Genomic DNA, 25,130 nt, shown 5'->3' on the forward strand with positions numbered 1-25,130 from the left:
AAATAGGCAAATCGTTTTGGGCTGGGGAGAATCTGAACACCGCCCTGGACAATCTTCTTCATTTGATAGGTAAGGAAAGCAAGACCCAGAGAAGAGATTTGCCTAAGTTTCCCTGGACAGTTCATAACCGGCTTAAGCTCAGAACCTAGATCTCTGGGTTCTGAGCCCTGTGTTTTTTTTACTCCCTGTCAATCAGCAGGAGGAGATGTCTCTGGTTTCCCTATCGGAGTGGTTGGCTAGACTCCGGTGAGCTACCAGGGAGATGTGTCCCTGGGGATTGTTACTGGAATTTCCACAGTGGGCTTTGGTGTGTCTGGATATTGGGGGGCATGACTGATTGATTAAAGATTTTATATATTTGTTAGAGAGAGAGAGGGAGAGAGAGAGCAAGCACAAGCTGGGGCGGGGAGGAAGGGGAAAAGGACAAAAGAAGAAAAGCCTGATGTGGGGGCTTGATCCCAGGGTCCCAGGATCATGACCTGAGCTGAAGGCAGATGCTTAATGGACTGAGCCCCCCAGGTGCCCCTGAGTTGCATGATTTAAATCCAAGTGTTTGGTCAAGGAGGAGACTCAAAATTACAGAATTTCAGACTTAAGGAGTCACCTCTGGGTGTTCCCAAGATCCATGCTCATTGCCAAGATATCCCTCAGAGCCCTTATAATCCTCCAGTAAGTCATTGCTCAACCGCCTTTTTCTCTTTTTCTTTCTCTTTCTTTCTTTTTGAGAAAAAGAGAAAGTGAACACGAGAGAGAGGAGGGACAGAGGCAGAGGGAATGAGAGAGAGACTTAAGCAGGCTCCATGTTCGGCATGGATCCCGACACGGGGCTCAATCTCACAACCTTGAGATCATGACCTGCGCCGAAAGCGAGAGTCAGATGCTTAACTGCCTGAGCCACACAGGCCCCCCTCAGCCACTGCATGATCACGTGTCGTGACTGGGCACCCCCACCCCTCCAGCAGTGTCCCCTACTGTGGGCCATCCCTCATGGCGGGAACACATCAGGCTAATGTAGGGTTGACACCTGCCTCTGTACAATCTCTACCCACTTCGTCTAATTCTGCCTCTGGAGGAGCTGTACCGCCAGACTCATCTCCCTTCTTGACAGCCTTTCAGTACTGGGAGCGCCCTCCCAGGGCCCCCTGCTGAGAAGTGACTGCTTCTGAATGTCAGGAAGCAGGGCTGTCCCCAGAACGGCAGCCTCACCCCAAAGCTTGGAGGACCAGATTCTCTGGATAGCTCAACTTTTGTTGCTTGTTCTAGTGGATGCCAGGAAGTCACCTCTGCTGCTGGTCCCGTCTTCTGCTTCTTAAAAATGCATTTTCTTTTCATTTCAGTGTCCTGGGGCCCCAGTCATCGCTCTCTGGCACACCCCCCTTGTCTTGCCTGTACCCCCGTGTGGACCCCGAGCACACCGCGGGCAGGACCTGCTTGCTCTTCCTTCCCCTGTTAGAGTCCCACAGGGAGGTCCAGGGCCCCGAGCCTCGGTCAGGAGGCTCCTGCACCGACTCACTGGCAGATTACCAGTAGGAAGTCTCGGGCGGGGAGGTGGGCACGCTCCTCGGTGTGGTGATGTCAGGAATCCCCACGCTTTGCCCTCACTATGCCAGTTCTTGCCGCACAGCAAGCTTCACCCTCGGGCCTTCCTCCTCTGTGAAGTCTTCCCACCGTGCTAGCCTCCTCTTCCTTGGGGATCTTCGTCGTGACAGCAGTGGGGTACAGGCTGGCGCCATCTTTACCCGTGCGGAGGAGTACTTGACGGCAGGTGTTGATTGGGGTTACAGCAGCGGTGGTCACAGGAAGCAGACTTCCTTTTAGTCCGCCTGTTGTCTGTAAGTCTTCGGAGCACAACTCACCTCCTCATCGCCTGCGTGGGACGGACGCCTCAGCACCCCCCACTTTGTAAGCCACTGCTTGACGGTGACTCGCGGCTTGCCGTATGGTTTCTCGGATTGTTGCCTGAGCCTAAGTTTTCTCCCCCAACCCAGGCGCAAGCTGCTGATGGCTGGGATGAGTCTCACTAATCTTCAGCCTCGTGGCCCTTCTGAACCTCAGTGTGTACTTGTGGCTTAAGAAGTAACTGCCTGGGGACGCCTGGGTGGCTCAGTGGTTTAAGCCACTGCCTTCGGCTCAGGTCATGATCTCAGGGTCCTGGGATCGAGTCCCACGTCGGGCTCTCTGCACTGAAGGGAGCCTGCTTCCCTCTCACTCTCTCTGCCTGCCTCTCTGCCTACTTGTGATCTCTCTCTGTCAAAATTAATAAATAAAATCTTTAAAAAAAAAATTTAAAAAAAAAAGAAGTAACTGCCTGGGGGCGCCTGGGTGACTCAGTGCGTTGGGCCTTGGCCTTCGGCTCAGGTCATGATCTCAGGGTCCTGGGATCGAGCCCCACCTCGGGCTGTCTGCTCCGCGGGGAGCCTGCTTTCCCCCGCCCCTCCCCCTGCCTCTCTGTCTACTTGTGATCTCTGTCAAATTAATAAATTAAATCTTAAAAAAAAAAAGAAGCAACTGCCTGATTTCTCGAGTGAATAACAGGAGAGGTTCCCCATTCCCAGTACCCACAGCGGTGCACTGTGGTTCTCATCTCCCTTGGAGTCATCCCTTCTGAGCAGCCTCAAGCAGGAGAGAGACTGGAGTGAGCGGGCGTTCGTGTGTATGTGAAGAAAGAGGGAGACACAAGGGGAGAACCCTTCACGCCCCCCACCCTGGCTGTGGGAGAAGGTGGAACAGGGATGCGCTCTGGCCCCGCTGGTCTGCATCCCCCCAGAATCCTCTGCTCTAATCGGGCAGGAGTACTGCTTCTGCTCGCCTTTTCTCATTCTTCCCCCTCCTCACTGCCACCTTCCTTCTGTAATGACTCTGATGAGTTTCAAAGACTAGAGCATCCCTTTCCTGACCTCAGCAGTCCGTATGATTTCATTTCGATTTGGCTTTGGCTGAGCCCTTGACTTATTGTAATTATTTTCCCAAAGTGCCTGCAGTCCCCAGTGCACACAGCTAATTATCTGCAGAACACACGCCGAGTGATCTCTCAGCTTCTGAGGGGTCTGGGGCTCTGCAGCCCTCGCCTGTTGGTTGAGTGCTGGGCGCTCTGGCTGGACAGCTTTGAACTTCCCATTCAGGGTTTTGGCATGTGGGAGGTTCAGGAAGGCCCCCATTCCTTCCGGGGGCTGGCTGGCAATGAGTAACACCCAGTAATCAAGAGGACGCTTTGCCTGGATATTCATTCCTACCACATGGTGGCCAGCCCGCTTTCTGGGAACGAGGCCACCATGGGAAATCATTTCATTCAGTTACTTACTCAGTTCACTCCTTCATCTATTCAACAGCTCTTGAGACCCTACGACATGGTAGACATTATGCCAGGTGCTCTGTATCTGATGAATGAATAAGACACGGCCTTTGCTTTCAAGAAACGTGGTCTAGTCAAGGAGATGACAAGCACATAGGAGAGTCTTATACACGCTGAGGGAGGTGCAGATCGAACGCCGCAGGAGTTTACATGACAGAGGGGAAAAGCACTTTTAAATGAGGGGACAAGGAGGTTGTCTGGGAAAGGATATGTTTAAGCTGGACTTAGAAGATGGGTTTAATTTGGCTCTTGGGAGGCAGAGAGTAGAAGAAGCCCATTGTGTGGGTGAGTCTGTAGGACTTTCTCCTGAAGGCCCATCAGGGGACCTCAGCTTCCTTGCGGCCAGTGGCAAAAATTCTGTACAGAAACCTCTCCCCCCATCCTCACTCCCTCCCACCCAGAGCAGTGATCCTCTGCAGAATGACGTTCAAGGTCATGTTCATGAAATGCCGTAGGCTTATGGCTCCACAGTCTTCTTTCTGGCCCATCTGACGGAAGCTGAGGAACTTCCCCACTTCCAACTCCTGCACCCTCCTTGCTCCCCACTGTGCCCTCTCCGGGGTCTGGATGAATCACGTGAAGTGTCAGAGATGCCTGCCACCACAGACCGAAGGCCTGAGAAACACGCCTGTTCCCAGACCCGCCCCTCCCGGATACCTTCCTCACCTTTGTTCCTTGGCTTAGGCTGATCTTCCCTCCTTCTCCCTCCTCCCAGGGCGGACTCCTTACATCCTTCCAGACTCAGCTCCGGACCCCTTCCCCTCCTCCCGGATGTGTTATGTGTCTCTCTCGGTGTTCCCATCAATGCCACCGTTGCTCAGAACTGTCTCTATTTGAATCTGGTACAGTCGGTTCTCTGCGGTCAGGAACTCTGTGTCTCCATCCCCAGTGCATACGTAGTACGTGCTTAATTGGTGTTCATTAGATCAAGAAATGCACATAGGGTGCTCTGTAAAGCAGATGCCTCTGCAATGAATGTGGATTGAAGAAAAGGACTTTGCCCATTTTTCCTAAAGCTGGCATGATATTGAAATTATGTCTCTGCTGTGGCCGTATTCTGGCAAGTCAGGAAGACCAGGAACTGGACTCAGAAGTGGGAAAAGCTTATGGGATGCGATGGGAGGTGGTGTTCTACGTGGCCCGTGGACCTGGCTGCTGGGAGACCTTCTGGGTAAGACTCTTGCCCAGATGCTTGGCCCTGATAGTCTTCAGGAGATCGGTGGTTCTCCAAGTGGAGTCCCCAGACTCCATCGGTATCACCCAGCAACTGCTTGGAAATGCAAATTCTCAGCCCTATCCCAGAGCTACTGGGTCAGAAACGCTGGGGCTGGGGCTCAGCCGTCCGTGTTTTAACAAGTCATCTGGGTGACTGAGATGTGCTAAAGTCTGAAAAGCTCTGGCCCAGCTCAGCGCTCCTGAAACTGCACTCCGTATAAGAATCACTTGGGGAACTTACCAAGGATGAAGATCCCTGGACCCCATCGCAGTAGCTGTGATGCAGGAAGTCCGAGAAGCCCGGGCGTGTGCACCCTGGGAGATTGGGGACCCTGCTCCAGATCATGTGTTCGGTTCCTCCCTGGGGCAAGAGCTGGTTGCTGAGGTCCCCGCTGCAGCGGCTGGCCTGCGGTGCTGGTTGGCCGGGAGCTGTTGGTGTAATGAGAGGCAGAAGGTGGGCCTGGGGGGGCGAGTGCTCTGCCAGCCTTCCTGTGGGCTGGGAGACTTCCTCCGTGGGAAACCGTGATGACCCGGAAACGAAAGGGGCCCCCGCCTGAAGTGGGACAGTCTTTCCCCCAAAATAGCCTAGAGTGGTACTAGGGGGAGAGCCCGGCACTTCTGCCCCTTTAAACACGCTTGTAATTTGCATTTAAAAATAGAAAGAAGCTCATGAATAATTTGTGAGTCATGAGCAAGCCCCTTCAAAATACGGTCATGAATAAAATATCCTGCTTTGCCTCCTCTAATGGCACCGGCCTTTGATGTTTTATTGATGGCTTGCCTGCCCTGAGTGCTGCCAGGCTCTGGGATTAACTCATGCGCTTGGGCCCACGACCCTCCCAGGCTGGGGGTCTGCCCTTGCTTGCTGGCTGGCTTGCTTACACATAAATATACCACCTTGTTTTAGGCGGTTGGAAAGGGCCGCCTCAGATCCCTTTGGAACAAGAAGCATAATTACAGGACTGTGGCAACCCCTGCCCTGGCCGCCAAGAGGCTAAGACCTAAATCACCAGAAGCCATTGTTTGTAGCAAGGTGAGGGTTTAGAGCAGGTGCAAGTGTGTCTCATTTCATTGCTTCCTAGGAAGCCAGGTATGGACAGCAGACATTAAGGAGCTATAAATAATTATCCCCCAGAGCCTGCATGAAGAGGTGCCCTGGAGGCATGTGCCCCGTGTACCAGGGGCTCTGCCTTCCCAGGGAAGGTGTGTGTGTGTGTGTGTGTGTGTGTGTGTGTGTGTGTGTGTGTGTGTGAAACAAAGGTGGAAGCCCCAGAGAAGGAGCTGGAGGTGGGGCTTGGCTTAGTATCCTACCTAGGGAGTCCAGGCACCTGCCAGGGACCCTATCTTCTGGCAAGTCCAGAGGACTGCCTGAATATGTTGCTGTCTACACAGGCACAGGAAAAAGTGGGGGAGGGTAGAAGAGGGCAACTTCATGGCTTTTTTTTTTTTTTTTAATTTTATTTATCTATTTGACAGATAGAGATCACAAGTAGGGAGAGAAGCAGGCAGAGAGAGAGAGGAGGAAGCAGGCTCCCCGCCAAGCAGAGAGCCCGACGCGGGACTCGATCCCAGGACCCCGAGATCATGACCTGAGCTGAAGGCAGCAGCTTAAACCACTGAGCCACCCAGGCGCCCCAACTTCATGGCTTTTAAAGTAAAAATAAACAAACCAACCTTATAAGGAGAAGAAATTGCATGGATGAAGAGGACGCTGGTCGTGAAGTTCCAGGCACTGGATGTCCTGACTTAGGGGAGCCCCCAGCTTCCCTCCCCGAGGTTGACCTGGATGGACTGGGAATTCACCCTGGGACAACAGGGAGCTGAGGTGCTTTTGGTCTGTCCTGGGATAGAGTGATTGTTGGAGGTGGGCCGGTTTTGGGGTGGGAATGTGGAGACCCTACCAATGTCTTTGACTTAGGTCTTGGGCCATGTCCCCAGTTTGCTGAGAGAGAGCACCGGCACAGTGGAGGGAGTTGTAATAGGTGGGGACAGAGCCCTTCAGAATCTCAGCCCTGTCAGAGTGGACAGTGTGGTCACAACTAAGGATCTGGGTCTGGTGGTGATGAGAAGAGCCAAGGGACACTGGGGACATGGCAGAAGCGGTTGAAGGCATTCAGACCGGAGAGTGGGAGCACCTTGACGGCTGGAGACCACAGTGGTCAACACAGAGATGGCATGAGCTCTCCATGGAGAGCTCCATTAGATCCGGCTGCTTTCCTCCTCCCCTTCTGCATTCTGTGACCAACCATGGAGTCCTGGGTTAGAGTCTCCAGGCTAGTCTCCCATGGAGGGTAGGACACTGGTTCCCATCAAGATGCAGAAAGAGGGGTGTCTGGGTGGCTCAGTCAGTTAAGCATCTGACACTTGATTTCAGCTCAGGTCATGGTCTCAGGGTCATGGGATCGAGCCCCACATCAGGCTCCACACTGGGCATGGAGCCCGCTTAAGATTCTCTCTCTCCCTGTCCCTCTGTCCCTCCCCCAATGCACACATGTGTGTGTACGCACGTGTTCTCTCTTTCTCAAAAAAATAGAAAATAAAAAAGATGCAGGAAGAGGTCATGGAGTGGAGGCAGACTGAAACGATGAGGGAGCACAAGCCTTGGTGGAAAGAAGAGACCGGGGCAGACAGGGTCCATGAGCCTGCACCCTGCCCCCTCCCATGACTCAAGACAGCAAGGTGGTCTGGATCAAGTGGGTTCTATCCTAGCGGGGGGCAGTGGGAAACATTAGTACTAGACATCTGACTGCTATCTGCCGGTCAGCTGTCACAAAAATATAAAGGATCCCCGAGGATTATGACGTAAATCGCAGCCCTAGGGCTCGGTAGCGTAGGGTGTGCAGCAGCCTGGGGGCGGTGGGCAGGGGGCTTGTGGCCTCTGCCACAGGCTGCCCTTCCAGGGGAAAGTGTGTTTGAATAGGATCCCAGCCTCGTGCAAAAGGGCAGCATGGCTTTCCCCGCTGGGAGTAGGGACTAGGTATTTTTTTAGGGGGTCTCTTAGTCTGTTTGGGTTGCTCTGACAGATTGCCGCAGACTGGTTGGTTTTCAGATGAGGGGATTCATTTCTCATAGGCAGCCAGAAAGTCCCATTTTTGCTTTTGTTTTGCTGGAAAGTCCCAGATCAGGGCGCTGGCTGACTTGGCGTCCGATGAGGGCTGATTCCTCCTTTATAGACAGCCATCTTGCTGTGTCCTCCCAAGGTGGAAGGGACCAAGGAGCTCTGTGGGGCTCTTTCATAAGACAACATGACCACCCTCATGACCTAATTACCTCCAAAAGGCCCCATCTCTCTCTCTTCTTTAAAGATTTGTTTATTTATTAATTTTAGAGAGAGCACAGTGGGAGGGCCAGAGGGAGAGAGAGAATCTCAAGCAGACTCCCGGCCGAGCACAGAGCCCCACTTGGGGTTCGATCTCATGACCCTGAGATCACCACCTGAGCCTAGACCAAGAGTCAGATGCTGAACCAACTGGGCCACCCAGGTGCCCTGGCCCTCTGGGAGTTAGGGTTTCAACATAGGAATTTTGGGGAGATACATTCAATCTATAGATGAGGGATTGGGGGGTGGTGGTGGGTGTGTATGCTAACAGTGGGGTTCCCTGAGGCCCCTAAAGAAGACCGTGAGTGTCACCAGGTGTCCCCCCAACACAAGGACACAGCTGAGGGGATAGAGGTCTTTACTGGTGGTCGAGTTCCCTCATGCTGCTTATTGGACCAAGGGCCAATGCCAGTCTCTACATCTCCGTGTAGAGCCAATATTTGGGTGTGAGAGTGTTGATTTCAAAGGGGGTATAGAACTGTGTGTGTGTGTGTGTGTGAGAGAGAGAGAGAGAGAGAGAGAGAGAGAGGAATTGTGGTTGTAATGTGAATTAAGAGACACTTGAGCACCAACGCGTTCATGGGAGGTGAGAAGAGCTCATTGCCGTCTTGCCCACACAGTCTGGGACCCGAGCTAGCTATTGCTGAGACTCAGGAGACACCAAAACCCCAGAAAAGGCAAGTGGGGAAAGAAAACTTGTTTCCAGGCCGGAGGATGGAGGAGATGGTCCATTTCCTCATCATGCCTCTCAGCCAGGGTTCAACAGAGCACCCTTCCTCTGGAGCCTTCTCCGCTGTCCTTCAGGACGTGGACAACAGGCAGGAAGGCAGCCCAGCCCAGCCCCACAGTCAGGTGGCCGGGAGTCCGGGGTGCGTTCCCCGGGGCAGTGAGCCCCAGCTTCCTCACCTGTAAAGCGGTCATTCCATTACTTGGTGTGGTTGTCATGAAGGCGAAATGAGGGCTGTTTCAGCACTCCACACCTGGTGAGTCCGGTGAGTGTAATTTTCAGTGCTTCTTGAAAACATAGTGACAGGATGAATATCACTGTAAAATGTGGGAAAGTCTCTATATACTAAATATGATGAATTAAAAACTTCTTGAAAGGCTATTACACATGCATAGAAACAAAATAGGGCAGAAGGATATGTTGCACAAAAGAGGTTCCCCTCTTCCCCTCTTCTTAGTTCCCAGGTTCCTTCTCCCAAGGGATAATCAGGGCTCACTCTCTTGCCCAGAGGGCTCTGTTTCAGAGCCCTGGCTCCCCCCTTGTGTGCCAACCATCGCAGCCTCCGAGATCTAGGCAGCTTCGCTCGCCCGGGAGCCAGTTTTGCAGAACACAGGATTTGAAATGTCTAACACAGAAATAAGCATTCTCCACATTTGTTCGACAAAGGATTTGTTTTCTCACACCCTGGTGCCCCAGACAAATACCTCTGCCTTGTTGGCCCCTTGAATGGCTGCTGGCGTGTTTCTCTGTGACGGCCAAGAGGCGGGAGCCAGTGCATGAGGCGTGGACGAATGCCCCATGGAGGAGGGGGGCTGGCAGGAGGCTGTGGCTGCTCCCCTGGCCACTATCCCTTCTCATTCCATTGGCCCCTGCGAAGCGGCCTGTTGCGATGGGGATGTTTGTGAGTAAACCCTGGGCTTTTGAAGCAGCAACTACCATGGCTGAAGCCTCACTCTGGCAAAAGATCGGCAAGCAAAGCCAGCTAAAATGACCTCTCGCCCTCTGGGCCCCTAAAGATGCCTTTGGTGTCGATTGCTGCCTGGGTTTATCTGGAGGCACTGAGCCCCAGTCACGAGACCCCTTCAACCCCCCCACCCCTGCCCCTTCCCCACCAGGAAGGGCCAAGCCCTGGGACTCCTGCTGGGTCCTCACGAAGACTGGGCACTGGGCTCTGTCCCGAGGATTCGAACTCTGGGGAGACTCTGCCCCGCCCCAAGGAGCTCATGTCCCAGGCCAATGGGGAATGGGCTCTGAAGCCCTGAGCACCAGGCCCAGCTCCCAGATGCAGTGGGAAGCTCCCTCCAAGGAGGATCGGCTTTGCTTGGTGTAGAGTCTCCCTCCACGAGGCTGCAGTAAGTGCGCTCAGAGCACTCGGTTCTAAGGGAAGCAGTGATCGTAGAATCTCCTATCCATTCGGCCCATGACCCTCTATTCTGAGGTACCAGAGCTATGGCATTGCTTCCTGACTTCAAGAAACTCATAATAAGTGAACTGCCGAGCCGCCGACGTGAGTGTAGAGGTGTGTGCCGGCTGCTGGAATGACAGAGCCCTGCAGCAGGAGTGGGGCAAGGGAGGGTGGGCATTTGCCCAGGGGCAGCTTGTGCAGAGTTACCGAGAAAATAGTAGGACCTGTTCACAGCTCTGGCCAGATGTCCACGGTCTTGCCACAACCCCACGTGTCCTATACCTGCTTCTCCTTACTATTTCCTTCCTTCTTTTTCCCATTATGAACTCACCTCCATCAAAGTCCCAGGAACTCCTGAAGAATTTTCATGGGAAAATGGCTACCCAGCCAGGACATCCTCACTTCTGATGAAGACCAGTGGGCAGGGCCAGTTCAAACTCAGTAAGGCACTCAGATGAGCTCCTGGCAGGTTGGGTCTGAAAGACAAGACTCATTCCACTCTAACCCACTGGGCTTCTGTAGTTCTTCAACCATATCCACTTCCGGCTGGCTCTGGCCTCAGGGCCTTTGCACTGCCGGGTTCCTCTTCCTGATAAGCTCCTTCTCTAGGTATTGGCCTGACACCTGCTTCTTTCAAGTCTGTATTTAAATGCTACCTTCTCCATGAACCTTCCCTGACCATCCTGTTTGAAACCCATCAGTCTTTATTTCCATTGCCTGCTTATTCTCCCCCAAAGGACTTATCTCTAACATAGCCTCTATTTTGCTTACCGATTTTTCTTTATTATCTATCACTCTGCAACCTCCAATTAGAACATCAGCTCCTGAAGGCAGAGTTTTGCCTGCCTCATTCACCACTGGGTCTCCTACCCCTAAAGCAGTGCCTGGCACAAAGCAGGTGTGCCCAACGTGTGTGTTGAATAAATAATGAAGGACTGGGTAGTTCTGGGGGCTGAATAATGGGACCGAAGGGAGGTTCATCTTACACCTCCACTGAGGGGCGCTGCATGGTGGTTGGGGGCTGCAGGAGAAATCACTGGGCAGCTCCTCTGCTCCGTTGACTCTGGGGCCCCTGTCCTCATTCATGGAGGATTCACACCCTGCTACCAGGCTCCAGTCACAGGCTTCCTCTGGGGCTCATCTGGGGGCTTGGTATTAAACAGGCAGTGTTCTGCTCCTCTTTCCATCCCCCACATAGTAGGTGCTCCTGGAAGGTGTGTCCAACTGAGTGGGCCCACCACGCCCTGTTCTGTGAGGGGCCTGCTCATCACAGGTGGTGTTTCCCTAGCGCGACTTGGCAACAGACGTGTTAAACAGGATATAAGAATGTCCTTGTCCTCTGCGCACGCACCAGCAGGGAGATCTCTCCTTCGAGGGAAGGAGGCGGTGTGGGGTCGGGGTCCCCAGTCAGCTTGGTTGCTCTTTCTCCCGCTGCTTTGGCGGCAGACTCCCCACTGTGGGGTCCCAGGCTGTGTGGTTGCTGAGCAACTCACCGCCCCAGACCCACCACCCCCAAGTTCTGTTTCCTACTAAGGGGCACTGCTCCTCCATGGGATTTGGGGGGGTCCTTATAACCATCCGTTTACCACATGGCGATTCAGAAGAAATAGCCCAGGTCCACCCAGAAGTGCCCAGGGACAGATTCTCCTGCCTGCTGCGTTTGCTGCTGCCTTGTGGACCCCTCTGTTTTGGGGGGGAGAGGTGTGCTAGGAAGGGAAGAACAGTCCCCACCGAAGACCATTTTTCGCTCTCTCAGAATCTTAACAAAAGATCCCTACAGCTTCGCGGGAGCCCATTTCTCTCTGTCTTTCCTCGGTGATAGGAAAATAATTGGTTCCCATCATCCTCAATGTAGATAATCTCGCCAGACTGAGCAGTTGCTGTGCTCAGACCGTGCTGCCAGGTGCAGACACAGACAAGTTCCAGGATTTGCAGTTAGAGTCTATTAAACTGTTTCGTGTCTTTGCCAGGCTGTGCACATGAATTTTTCGTTTAGAAACTATGAGCATCGAGATTCTATCATCTCCCACCCACTTCTTGCTTGTTTTGGAGTTTCTTTTGTTTTCCATCTCGGCTCATTCTCTGTCCTTCCCCATGAGAATGAGACTTGCGGCTACCTTCATGTTGACCCTGGGCTTATCGACTATCTTTGTGCTTTGGGTGGTTTTTGTCCCACTTCTTTTGGAATCTTGAACAGTGAGGAACTGCAGAAGCAGGGAAGGGATACTTCTGCTGGGAGGTATGGCTGGAGGATGGCTGAAAAGGCCACCTGCTGTCTTCCCTTATTGTTCTAAAGTCTCTGACCCTGACCGTGGGGAGAGGAGAGCAGGCGACATCTGGCAGCTCTACAAACCATGTCAGAAAAGAGTTTGCTTCTTGTCTTAGTTAGTTTGGACCGCTAGGAGAACACCATAAACTGGCTTGCTTAACCAGCAGACATTTCCTTCTCACAGTTCTAGAGGCTGGAAGTCCAAGATCAGGGAGGTCAGATGGTGTGGTTCTAGTCAGGGAGTTCTTCCTGGTTTCCTCACATGGGGGAGAAAGAGAGAGAGGGAGCACGAAAGAGAGCTTGTGCAAGAGAGTGAGTTGGGGTCTTTCCATCCCTTTAAAAGGGCACCACGTCTACCATGAAGGCTCCTTCCCCATGACCTCATTCAAACCTGATCTCTTCTCCAAGACTAAAATACCCCCCCAACCTACTTACCTCCCAGTCTCCAAATACCATTCTCTTTGGGTGATATGCATTCAACATATGCATTCTGGGGGACACGCTCAGTACGTGACGCCTTCCTGCCAATGGTTTTTATCTTCTAAGCTTTCCCAGAAGGCGAATTCAGTCTTACTTCCTAGCTCAGAGTGATGGGCTCAGGACCAGCTGACTTTCAGGCCAGTGTGACCTTTGCTTTCTTCTCTGTGGTGGACTTTCTCCAGTGGCTGACATTGCAGAGGGACGCCAGAGGCCTGTGATGGGACAGTACATCCAACCGGCTGTTCATTGCCACACCCACACCCCTGGGATCTGTCACACGAATGTCCTTTCCTCCACACAGAGTACTCAGAAGCTCCCAGCAAGGACGGTGTCCCAGCGCTGTGTTTCAACACATTCCGTGTAGTCACACACATGCTTTCATGGAACACCTACAAGTGGGCTTGCTCTGAATCCAACTGGAATCAGATAATTAGTTTACAGACAGAAAATATATACTGTTTTAATTTTTCCAACTTGAGTAAGGATTACTTTGGGAGCTGTGTGCAGCATGCTGTAAAAATAACTCCTTTTAATTATATTCATTTACTTAATGAATCACACCGATAGTAGGTACGTGGAGTGTTGAGGCAGCCCACGGAGTTGCCCAAAAGCATCATTTGTCCCAGGCCTTCTGATTTATGGTGTAATTTCACATCCAGTCTTATCTTCTGTTTGCAGGGAGCATTCCAAGGTTCCGTACACCTGGTAAGAGGCAATGCTGGGTCTCAGTTTTGAATCTTCGGGCTTCATGTCTTATGCTGTTTCTCCGTGCATTGGGAACATCACACAAGGCATGAGGACAGTGTCCTTGGAATCTTCACCATGACACTTAGGACCCATGTGGCCCTCAGGGGCCACTTCAGCTTTCTCAGCAGCAGTCAGTGAAGGCCCCATGAGTTGCTGAGATAGGAGGCAGTCAACCTGAGACTGCCCTGGAATGTGTGAAGTATAGATCTCGAGCCTTCCCTGGCCCGGGATGCCTCCTGACACATAGGTTAAGTGGGAGAGGTCATAATTACTATTGTTATTAGTAAATGTGATTGGCAGCTGCTTTGTGGCACGTGGCCCAGAGAGAAAAGCTCCCGGAGGCTGATCTTTCTGAACTCTTGATCCCCCTTCTCTGTTCTTTTCCCCTCCTATTGAACCTTGCACCATATAACATGTAATTTCCTTATTCATTATGTCTATTGCGTCTCTCTCTCCCTCCTCTAGAATGGCAGTTCCGGGAGGGATGGGTTTTCGTCTGTGTGATCCTGAGGATTGCTCAGCATCTAGAATAGTGTCTGGTTCGTGCTGGCCACTTAATGAGTATTGGTTGAAATAATAAATCTCTTGCTCTTCAGATCACACTGGTGATCTCCTTACTTACGCAAACAGGGGCTTCAGGGAGGGGGCATGGCCGGAAGTCGATCAGCTGGCTGAGGAAACTCGGGCCTTTCTGTAAGACAGGGAATGAAAGCCAATTCCCCTTCCCCAGGTTTGAAGTTGGGACACCCGTGGGGATCTCCAAGGGACCCATACCTGGGCTCAGAGCAGGAAGAGTGCTTGGCGGGGGTGGGACAGGACGTTAGGTCGTTGAACTGGGTGCAACACAGAGGCTGAGAAGTTTGTAAGAAAGGTGGGTTCAGCTCAACATGGGATGGATTTTAGAAGGGCCTCTGGTCCCAGCACCCTTGACATCGTTTTTCTTTGAGAACAGTGACTGAGCAAAGTATGGTGTCCAAAGCCGTACCGGGGTTAGAGCTTGTGTCCTGGGCACCTTCCATCAGCTAGTGGGGTGGCAAGGGAAGGCAGGTGTGGGTCAGCATGGCCGTGTTCTTTCTGTTTGGAGTTTGGCTCTCTTTGGGATGAGTTTGGGACACAGGGTTCCTGAGAAATTGGGGGTGGGTGGGCTGAGGAGCCTCAAGAAGGAGTCACCGAACCCTCTGCTAACAGGACCTAAGAAAGTTCGGTAATTAATTTGAAAAATAAAAGAAATGTGACCCTATTTGTGCCATAAGTTGATTAGGAAGGTTGTACCATTTCTTCACATAGGTGACAATAAATATATAGTTTTTGTTGGAATATTGTCTTTGTTCTCCCACATTTCTTCTTTAAGTGTGTGTCTGTTTCTGTGTGTGTGTGTGTGTGTGTGTGTGTGTGTGTGTGTGTGTATTAAACCAAATACATTATCATTTCCTTTTCTAAACCATTACAGAGTTTAACATAGAATTTTATAGTTTCTTTTAGTGAAAAAGAAATGCCACTTATTTTCAAGTTTGCCCCAACTGTCACTATGTTCCCAACCCTCATCCGTACATTTGAGCTTTATATGTGTACACACACACACACACACACGCACACGTGGTGTGTTCAGCCATTGCCAGGCATTAGGAATGAATTGGGAAAAATATGCTAATTGCCCTTTCTCACAGGATATACTTCAGACTATGCTATTTATTTATTTATTTAGGGGGGATTGTGCTTTTTAATGGAGAAGATGCAGGAATCCCTTTTCTAAAATGTGCCTTTAAGGCTGCTTCCCACAGAATCGCTCATGTCCTGCTTGGCTCACTTTGGGAGGGTGTCCTAGTTATAAATACCTATGTTTAAAAATGTACCCCCCCATTGCCCCAGGAGATGCATGATAGACAAAATTTTTTTTTCACTAGTGGAAACCACTATTTACCATTCTTTGAGTATTCAGGTCTCCTTGCTTTTCCTCTTTTGAATATGTGTGTGTGTGTGTGAGAGAGAGAGTGAGAACGAAAGAGAGAACAAATATGGATTTTGACTCCTAGCACTCTCAAAACTGCTGGTCCCTCAGAAGTGTCCCATCTCTCTCTCTCTTTTTTTAAGTATTTATTTGACACAGAGAGACATACAGCAAGAGGGGGAACACAAACAAGGGGAGTGGGAGAAGGAGAAGCAGGCTTCCCGCTGAGCAGAGAGCCTGATGTGGGGCTCGATCCCAGGACCCTAGGATCATGACCAGAGCTAAAGGCAGATGCTTAACGACTGAGCCACCCAGGCACCCCCAGAAGGGTCCTATCTCTTGTGGCAAACAGCCATGATAGCTCTGAATAAGAGGTCTAGTAGAAAGAACGGCTGTCAGCCCGATGACACCAAGCACTTGCCAGCCAGGTGCTGGCTTCTGGCAGAAGAGCAGGGCAGGAGGAGGCGGGAGAGGCGGGCTGGGGAGGTGCTGTGGCTGGCCAGGGCTGGAGAGCTGTGCTCCTCAGTTCCTTCCCGCCTGCAGAGTGTTCTGAACCCACATGCACGCCAGGATCTCCATTCCAACTACACTTCCCACTGTCGCCGAGCTAGGTCTGACCATTAAAAAACACGACTCAAGGGAGAGAAGGCAATACCCCAGAAGTCTTAACCACCTTTGGGAGCTCAGACTCTTCATGTTACCTTGTTTTAGTGGAATCCTAGGTGGCAAGTGTTGAACTAAGGGAAAATCATTTAGCAAAGGCAAAGCAGAAACTGGCCGAAGAGTGCCCTAGAGAGGAGTAGTGGTGGGGAGGGGATGAAAGGCAAGGTTTCCCTCTGGATTTCTAGAATGTTCTCCTTTCCCCAGTTTTGCAGCACTCAGTTGGCCTTAGCCCACCAGTCGTCCTAGTGGGCAGGACCCTTGCGTCTGCCCTCCCTACGTCCCAGAACTACTTGTTCTGAGGCCTCCCTGAGGCTTTAAAAAAAAAAAAACTAGTCGCTGCATCTTTAATGACCAAATTAAAGAGAGAGGATACTTTGTTGTTGAATACATACTGTATTTAACTTTTTTTAATCCCAGAGAAGTGAAATGCAACATCTGTTTGAGTTTATGTAACATCCAAAGACTGACGACTCAGAATTTCCTAATTAAAGTCATTTTTAAGGCACTCTGCAGAGCCAACTTTCGTCTCTTCCTCCGGTGGCTTTTTCTCCAAACTGCAGCAGAATACCTGGTTTCTCTTTCTTCCAAGCGATACACACATGCTCATGCTTTTCACCTGCTCTTTGTCCAGACAACACCGAAAAACAGCACAATTCCAAACGGGAAACAGTGAGGGAAGGAAATACATTTGTTGGAGGGGGGAGGTGGAGGGGGACACAGAGAGGACACTTTTGATTAAATTAACGGATGGGGGTGGTCGCGGAAAAGAGAAGGAGCAGAAGGGAGTTGGAACAAGGTGGGGGTCGGCCAGGGGGCTGGCGGCCAGTGGAATACAGGCTACATTTCCCAGTGAGGTTTCAATTAATTTAGCTGTTCCTTCTTCTTCTAATTTTTGTCATTTGCAAAGTTCGGGCCAACACGAGGGAGGTGTGTCAACATTCTGGAAATTGTACTTAGGTCAGTGTCCTTTCTTGTGCTCATGTACTTATGAAGGGTTGCTCTTAGAGATGGGTAGGGTTGGGGGGGTGCCCTAAAAAGCTCCCCTGATAAAAAATAATCTCCCTTACTGGCCCACTGCTGTGCCTGAGATGCCCACCGTGAGAGCCTCTCCTCCAGATTAAGGCATTATCTGTAGCCCCAATTAAAACATAATGTCACCTGGAAGGGGTGACACTCAACTCTTTAGCACCCACCGACTGAACCGTCTGTCACCTGTCAGAGAGGAGGACCCTGAGAGATGGGACGTAGGGCAGGGACATTCTGACTATTGGGGAACGGGGGAACGGGGGCTTGGTGGTATGGAGCGCAGGAGGGGACAGGCTGGGCAGCGGAGGGTGTGTGTGGGCTTGTACTCGCCCCAGGAAATTACCCGGATGAGGGAGATCGAGTACTAAAAAACACCTCTTCCCACATCCCAGGTTTCCCTAGGCTGTGTGTGTGTGTGTGACAGTTTGTTTATACCTAGTATGGAATTCGGTGTATATATCGAATGCAGAATTCACCTGGGCCCGCTGTGAACATGGCACATCTCTTCGGAGCTCGATGGTTTTGTGCAGCACACGAACAACACACACACACACATTCACACACACATTCACTCACACTCAGCAATGGAGAGCTTGTAGGTGCGAAGAGGGAGATGGCGCTTCTCAGCCGTTTGGGATTTGGTTGCCGCGCAGTTGTTGGGGGAAGGACTGGCTCGGGGTGATGAGACTCCTTCCTCTGTCACCGTCGCCCCTCATTCACATCAGGCGGCTCTGAAGAAATGGCCGGCGTTAACAGGACTCAGCACAGGCCTTCCCATCAGGATGGGGATTCGCAGTCACCAAAGTGCCCTTTAAACCTCTGGAGTTGGGGAGTCCAGGGCAGGTGGAGAGAGAATCTGGCAGGGAGTAGGTTTCTGTTCCTAGGAAAGCTGGACTCGCTTTGAGAGCCCCTGGGCTGGGTGCAGGCACCAGCCTTGGGGTGCAAAATGCTGGGACCTGCCAACTCTCTGGGGATCTACTCAGGCTGGTTGACCTGATGGGTAGGTTGAGTGAGAAGGAGGGGCTGGAGAAGTGGGAAGAGAGTTCTCATTCCCCGGTGGCTGCTCCCATGCTTGGCGAGGCAGCAAGCTCCAGAAGCAGAGGATAAAGGATGTGAATGGACGGGAGGGATGAAGGGAAGAAACGCGGGAAGCGCTTCCCAAGCCTAACTTCACATTAGGATCATACAGGGTACTTGTAAAAACGCCCATGCCAGGCTCTAGCCCCAGATTCGGCTGTAATGAGTTGGGGAGAGGACCGGGTATGGATGGTTTTTCAACTCCTCAGGCATCTCTCATGTGCACGTGGCCTTTGGAAGTCGGCCCCAGAGCAGAAGGAGAAGTCTAGATCCGAGATGCGCCCCCCTCCCCAACAACGCATAGAGCGCCAGGGAGAGGGGACGGGCTGCTGGGAGCTTCTACTTGGACAGTTGACCCTCTGTTTGCTGATTTGTGTGGTTTTATCATGACTAGAGCTGGTGGTTTCTAACCCCACTTTTGGCTGAAAATCGGGTTGGGGTGGAAGTATTTGGGTACAGAGAGAGAATCCCCCCCACCTTTTTTCTGTCGCTTCAGAGAGGAGTCACTCACTGTGCTCTACGGGGCCAAGAAGACAGATTCTGGGGCTGGATGCCTCAAAGATGGGAGTGGGTTTTCTGCTGTATAATAAATACATATTTCCTAAATGAATCAACCAGAAAGCAAGCCAATCAATAAACCAGTAAATAAAACAATGCACACCGTTTTTGCCCTCTTAGGGTGGCTCTCCCCTCTCCCCATCAATCCTGCTGACATGCACTTTGCCCTTGGTCCCCTGAAGACACCCAGCCTGGTCATGCCAGGGAAGCAGGGCTGCTTTGGCCCTGGCTCCAAAGATCAGAGAAATCTCGAGAAGAGTATCCACATTGGCCCCCAACGTGGAGAAGGGAAGAAAAGGGGAGATAAGCATTCTCGCTGTTTCCCACCCAAAAGCATAGGGAGGGAAGGCAAGTTTGGAAACCAGGGCTGGGCCATGTTAGGTATCTGAAGTCCAGGCTGACCAGCTCTTTCTCCCTGGGCAGCTTCACTTAGAGGGTCAGGGATGGACTTGAGATCTGGATGGACCCAATCTTTTCACACACAAAGATACAGCAGGCGCAGGTCCCACTTCAGCGCAGCCCACCGAGGGCCAAGCAGCCAGCCCAGCCAGTCCATGGGGAGCGCTGCAGGACCCGTCGTGGGGTAGGAGGGGCTACAGGTCATGGGGTGAGAGGACGGCGAGGAGACAGAATGGCACTCATTTTAACGGGAAATCAGCTGTCCGGGTCTTCAGCTTCTAGAACCACCAACCATGGCTCACTTCCTCCTCTTTAGTCTCTGCCATGTGGTTCTGCTTGCTGGATGTGCCTTGTCCTACTAGGTGACCTGTATGTGCACATGGAAACATGTAAATAAGACGGGCATTAAGACAGTGACCAAAGAGTGTCATTCCTTAAAAGCAGGTGTTTATAATCTGGGCTTTATAAATACATTTCAAGGGGATGACGACCCTGCGATTTTATGCAAAGTTATTGGGACTTCTTTACATATGCTTCTCTGTAAAGATGGTCTGTAGCTTTTATGTGGGTCTTAAAAAATGATTAAAAACTAAAATAATATTAAGGGATTCCAGATGACACATAGGTGTAACCCACCAGCAAGCCACAAAGGAATCTAAAGAAATGGGTGGGAATTCCAGGCACCCCCAACCCCAACCCAACCCCATGGCCTTGATTCTCAGCACCAAGGCACAAGGAGATTTGCAAGACTTGCTGATTTACCAGAGCCCTGTGGCTTACCCCATATTCCTGTGCCTGGGTGCACTCTCCAAATGCACTAAAATTTGTTGAGTGTAGGCCTACACTACTCAGTTGAAGTTGTCAGTCCATTTTCCTTTTGAAGACAATTTGCTACCACTATCTTTGTGTGGGGGAGGGTATTTGTATGTATCACTCTATGTTATAATTGTGGTCCTGAAGAAGGGGGCAAGCTGAATCTTTCAAATAAAAAGAGTATTTTTGAATGCATGGAAGGAGGAGTTGCCCCGAGGTAAATCCAAGCACCGGGCCTCCCCCTTTTTCCTCCCTGATCATTTCTTTGGATTTTTGATACACTGCCTTTGCTCACAGGGACGCGAAGCTGTAACGGCAGAACAAGTTTTTCTGAGAACAAATGAACATGGCTGCATTTTCAGAATGTATGCATGGTTTCAATTTCAGGAAGAAAACAAAGCCCCAGTTCTTACAGAGGTTGTCAAATCAACTTGTTGTAGTTGTTTGAAGTGTGCAAACAACCTCATTATATGTACAATAGCCTATAAGCCATTAATAGCCGATAAACCATTCTAGAAACCGTTCCTCGACTCTAGACTAGCTGCTGTGCTCTACCGTCTACAATGCCCGTTCCTCGTCCTGCAGTAAGGACGAGGGGCTAGGCTAGGGGCTAGGCTCTGCTGGCCCTTGATATCTTGCATGGCCCACAATGACAGACGTGGGGGATGATGGCGGAAGATGGGACATGAGGCAGGCACAGGTGGGCAGAAGCCTTGAGACAACCTCAGAGCTGTGTGCTGCTCATGGACCATACTGGAGAGAAGCCTGTGTGCATAAGTCACATCCTGGTGATGAGTGCTTTATAGGACCATTCCATTCATTATTACAATGTTCATGTTATGTTACCTGGGTGCAACTTACTCCACAATAAGGGTGCCTTTGGGTTAGTGTAATTTTTGTACAGGAAATATTTTAACTGCATGGTTGAATTTTGTCGCTCAGTTTCCCCAAGAAACTCTGCCAGTATGTTCTCAGAGCCTTAAAAACTTTGCGGGGCGGGGAGCAGGGGGGGATGACTGCGGCCCTGAGAACAGGCCTTCTTCCCACTTCACAGATGGAAACATGAAGATGCCTTGCATGAGGCCTGCATATTACAGGCCATTCAGAAGGACCGGCCTCCTGGTCCCTGGCACCTTCCTGAGCATTTGAAAGAGGGAGCTGGCTTGGGAAGTGCCTGCTTCTTTCCCAGAGACAAGATCCTCCTGTGCTGTGAAAAGTCTGGACTCCAGCTGAGTTTCGGGCTGCGCGTTCTCTCACAACAAAGGCCCTCTCTCCCTCTCTCCCTCTCATGCATGCGCCCAAAGAAGGCGTTTTCCTTTGTTTGATTTTGTGAGTGACTCTTGGGAGCAGGTGCCTTTTGTGCTGTTTTCAGAAGACCCATGGAATTCTTCAGGTCAGACAGCAGATGAGTCTTCCTCCCTGCGGCGTGTGCGTGTGCATGCATGTGCGCTATACACGCGCACGGCACAGGGAGGGCGGGGTGGCGTAGAGCCTCAGTCCCCGTTCATCTGATATGCCTACGCAGGGCCCTTCTTTCTTTCCTAATTAATTAGAAGTAACCGCTTTCTATAGTTTCTGGTACGTGAGGGAGTGAAGTGGGAAATAATTTAATTGGCTGTCTTGCTTTCAAAGCTCAGTTTAATGAAATAGTTCTCAGCCTGAAGTGCATGTATTATCTTTCCTGTTATTTTTCCAATTAACATTTCATTGGATCATGTCTGTGTGGAATATTCTAATTGGTTTGGAGGGTGGGGTGAGGGGCAAGAGCAGATGGAGAGATAACCAGCTGTTTCTCCCGCCGCCAGAGCCAGAGGCTGTATGGGTGCGGCTGTCGGCTTCTCCCTGGTGCCTTTCCTTGGAACAGATCACACAATGCGGCGGAATGCAGCTTGTCACCTCACCTGTCCTCACCAAGTCCTCGGGCCAGAGGGGCGTCTTCCCCTCCCAGGCCGACTGAGGGAGCTCACTAAACTGGGGTGACTCGTGATGCGTGGCGCCAGAGGAGAGGACGAGCGGTGCCCAGAGCTTCCTGTGAGCCTCGTCTCTCCCCCTGGGCAGGGCCTCTGTTTAGTCCGGCCCATAGTAGCGGCTCCGAATAAACACTTGCTGGAAGAATGAGTATCCCAGGGGATCTCACGGCAGCCGCCCCCAGCCTCCCTTCCCGTGAAGAAAGCCGCCCGTAGACGACGCGCAGAGCAGGGCTGGGAGCGGGCTGAGGGAAGCCTGGCGTCCCGGGCAGACCCCGTGGGGTCCTTCCTCTCAGCAAGGCCGAGTTGGTGTTTGCACAAACCTGCATCGAGGGCCTTCTGGAGTTTTTGCATCCTGGGTGCCTTGCATCCCGCCTCTTCCTGGGCCTGGCCTGAGGCCAACTACTCTGTCCTCCTTCCTGTCTCCTCCCTGTTCCCAGAGCCCTGGGGGCTCCTGGGCCAGCCTGAGACCAGCCGCCCATGCAGCCATCTTGCTGTTTGAATGCTTCGCACTCACCGCTGGAGCCGCCCATGGTCCCCAGGGATGTCTGAGAGCAGCTGGGCCACTGCTCTGGGTCTCGGCCTTCTCCCCTCAGGCCTGTCATGCTAGCATCCATTTTCCCTTCTCTCAGGCAGTTCTGACCCACACTCAGCCGCTTGAAGGACTGAGCCACATGTTCTGGGTTAGGACAACCAGGAGCCTGGAGGTGGAGGACAGGCTCCTGCATATGGCCCTGTGGCCGGCTGCCCAGAGGCCTGGCTTCACACTTATCCTGGTGAGAAGAGCGGGTCGGTTCTCCCCAGTCAGGACCACTCCCCAGTTGGGCAAGAGTACCTCTCTCCTCAGAGGGCCTGCGGTGCTGGGTCCCGGTGGGGCCAGGGGGCCTTGGGAAGCTGTCCCGAGGCAAGCTGTGTGGCCGGCCCAGATGGGGCCGTGTGGAATGGGGCCACCGCGGGCACGGTGGGCAGAGAGAGAGGCCATAACCAAATATGGCTGCCATGCGGTGGGACAGCCTGAGGGGTGGAACATTTGAAGAAGTATGTCCTTCTTTCATGTGTACCCTCAGAACCCGATCTGTAGTGCAACCTCCAAACTGTGGAGTCCTGGCCAAGATCTGGGGCATCGGAAGCTGTGTAGACAGGACTGTGGGAGAGCCTCACTCCCAACAGTATATATATAATTATTTTCTACCTCTGTATCATTGGAAACCCACAAAAAGTGTGTGTGTGTGTGTGCGCGTGTGTGTAAAATTATTGTTATCATAATTTTCCACCTCTGTATCTCTTGCCTGAGCTCACAACAGGAAAAGTGCCTCTGTCCCCGGCTGGCTCTTCTAGGTGGCTTAAACCAGGCAAAGTGTGCTGGGATTTCAAGTCTGGCCCAGATCTGATGTTCAGCCTCTTTTCCTTTCCAAAAGTCTTGCTGGAGCTGCAGCTACGAATTCTGCTCACTGTTGCTTTCTATAGGGCTACATAGTAGTCTCCTTTCTTTTCCTGACTGCCAGGGTCCAGGCCTCTCCAGCAAGGTGTTTGGGGGTGGGGTGGGAGGGTGCTAAAAGTCCACCACCCTCCACTGAAGGCAGGCAGGCTTGGCGGGCAGAGTCGGTTTCCCTGAAATGGTTTTGGGCTTCCCAGGAGGTGGAACTTGAGATCATGCATTTAGCTCTGGGCCCTGTGAGTCTACCAATGCCGCAGTGCCTTACGACGACTGTGATGCTGGCTGGGTTGTATTAGTGGCTCAGTTAACAGTAGAGGAAATGGAAGGCCGGGTGAATTAAATGATTTGCTGAAGGTCTAGTTCACCAGTTGGATCTTGAGTCACACTGAGGGCCTGGGCTCTGGCCTCCAACGTCAGAGCCCCCAAACAGGCCTCCCTTCCAGCGAGGAGTAGGAGAGAAATCACCTGAAGGCGCGGAGCCTGGGACAGTTGAACCCAGACTCTTCAGGAGAGCTGACCCTGTCTAGTCAAACCGCATCCAGGGACCAATCAAAAAGGATCAATGCCTGCATTCCTGCAGACACCCTCTCCCAGCCGGTCAGCCCCGCCCCGGGAAGAGCAGTGGCTGGACGGACAGACAACAATGCTTGGACTGAACTAGGGAGAGACTGTTCCATGAGAATGGAGTGCAGGCGTGCAGCTGGAACACGGGAGCTCAAATCCTTCGTGCACTACCAACATTAGGGTGACCTTGGACACATTGCTTGACCTTTCTCCTCAAATCCTTCCACCGTAAAATGGGGACATAGGGCAGCTCTTCCAGGATCATTGAGAACAAAATGACAGAATCTCTGTAACTGTGCTGTGTCAAGTATAACATACTAACAAATGGGAGCTGTTGTTAATACAAAGATAGAAAGATTAGGCCAGTACTAAGATTTCCTGTCTTCCACAGAGCTCTACATAAAGGACAGTAAAAACCCCTTGTTAACTGTGAAGCATGGTACGGCCGGAGGGAATGGTTAGCAGGGCTGAGGTTAGCGGTGGGATCCATGGGCAGGGGTGGGGGGTGGTGGGAGAGCCCAGCCATGACCCTCAGCTCCCCAGACGCACTCCCATAAAAGTGTTTGAGGATGGCCAGATAACCTTGGCTGTCCTCCGGCCACTGAGCTGGCAAGTCCCCTGCGGGCCTTCTAGAGGCAGATGTCCTACTGGGAAACCGGAACCAGATGTACTCAAGATCTCAAAAGAAATTAATGGCAACAAGACTCTGGGGTAAAAATATCCGTGTGCACTGAGCTTGCTCACTCAGCTCCCTTTCTATCTGAGGATCATTTAGGCTTAATTATAGAGTTCAGGCATTCATTGGCTTTTTGATTAATTTTCTTTTCAGCTTGAGGAGTGCGAGAGTGTAGTGGGTTCATGTGTGTGTGTGTGTGTGTGTGTGTGTGTTTACATCTTTCTTTGCAGCTCAGTTGGGAGCTGGCTCTGGTAATGCCTAATTGTGCCCTCCGTTCTAACAAGAATGTTCGAGGTGCCACCCGGAGCTCAGAGAGCCATTGTGCGTGCACTGCCTCTGCCTGGGGGGCTGCTTCTGCCACATCGAGGGATGGTGGCTGTCCGGGTCTCCCTCAGCTGGGACCCCAGCTGCGGGATGCACACTTTCCTTCTCTTTTCATGCTTATGGGCTGTTGAAGGGGCTCTGAGACCAGGACAGCAGATTTCCT

General features: G+C 51.8%; 1 protein-coding gene across 2 annotated transcripts in view; it reads right to left on the reverse strand.

Moving 5' to 3' along the window:
• Nucleotides 1-17,028: 17,028 nt before the first annotated feature.
• FAM78B (family with sequence similarity 78 member B) overlaps nt 17,029-25,130 on the reverse strand; it is an 89,395-nt gene continuing 81,293 nt past the window's right edge. The window contains exons 3-4 of one of the 2 annotated variants that reach the window (XM_045981978.1): nt 18,740-19,552; nt 17,029-17,882 (exon numbers count right to left, since the gene is read on the reverse strand). The gene's annotated coding sequence lies outside the window, so the exon portion shown is untranslated. Of the gene's footprint in view, nt 19,553-25,130 lie in introns of both variants that reach the window. The other variant, XM_045981977.1, reaches the window with a different exon arrangement.

Source organism: Meles meles, chromosome 17 (assembly GCF_922984935.1).
Source record: "Meles meles chromosome 17, mMelMel3.1 paternal haplotype, whole genome shotgun sequence".
NCBI lineage: Eukaryota > Metazoa > Chordata > Mammalia > Carnivora > Mustelidae > Meles > Meles meles.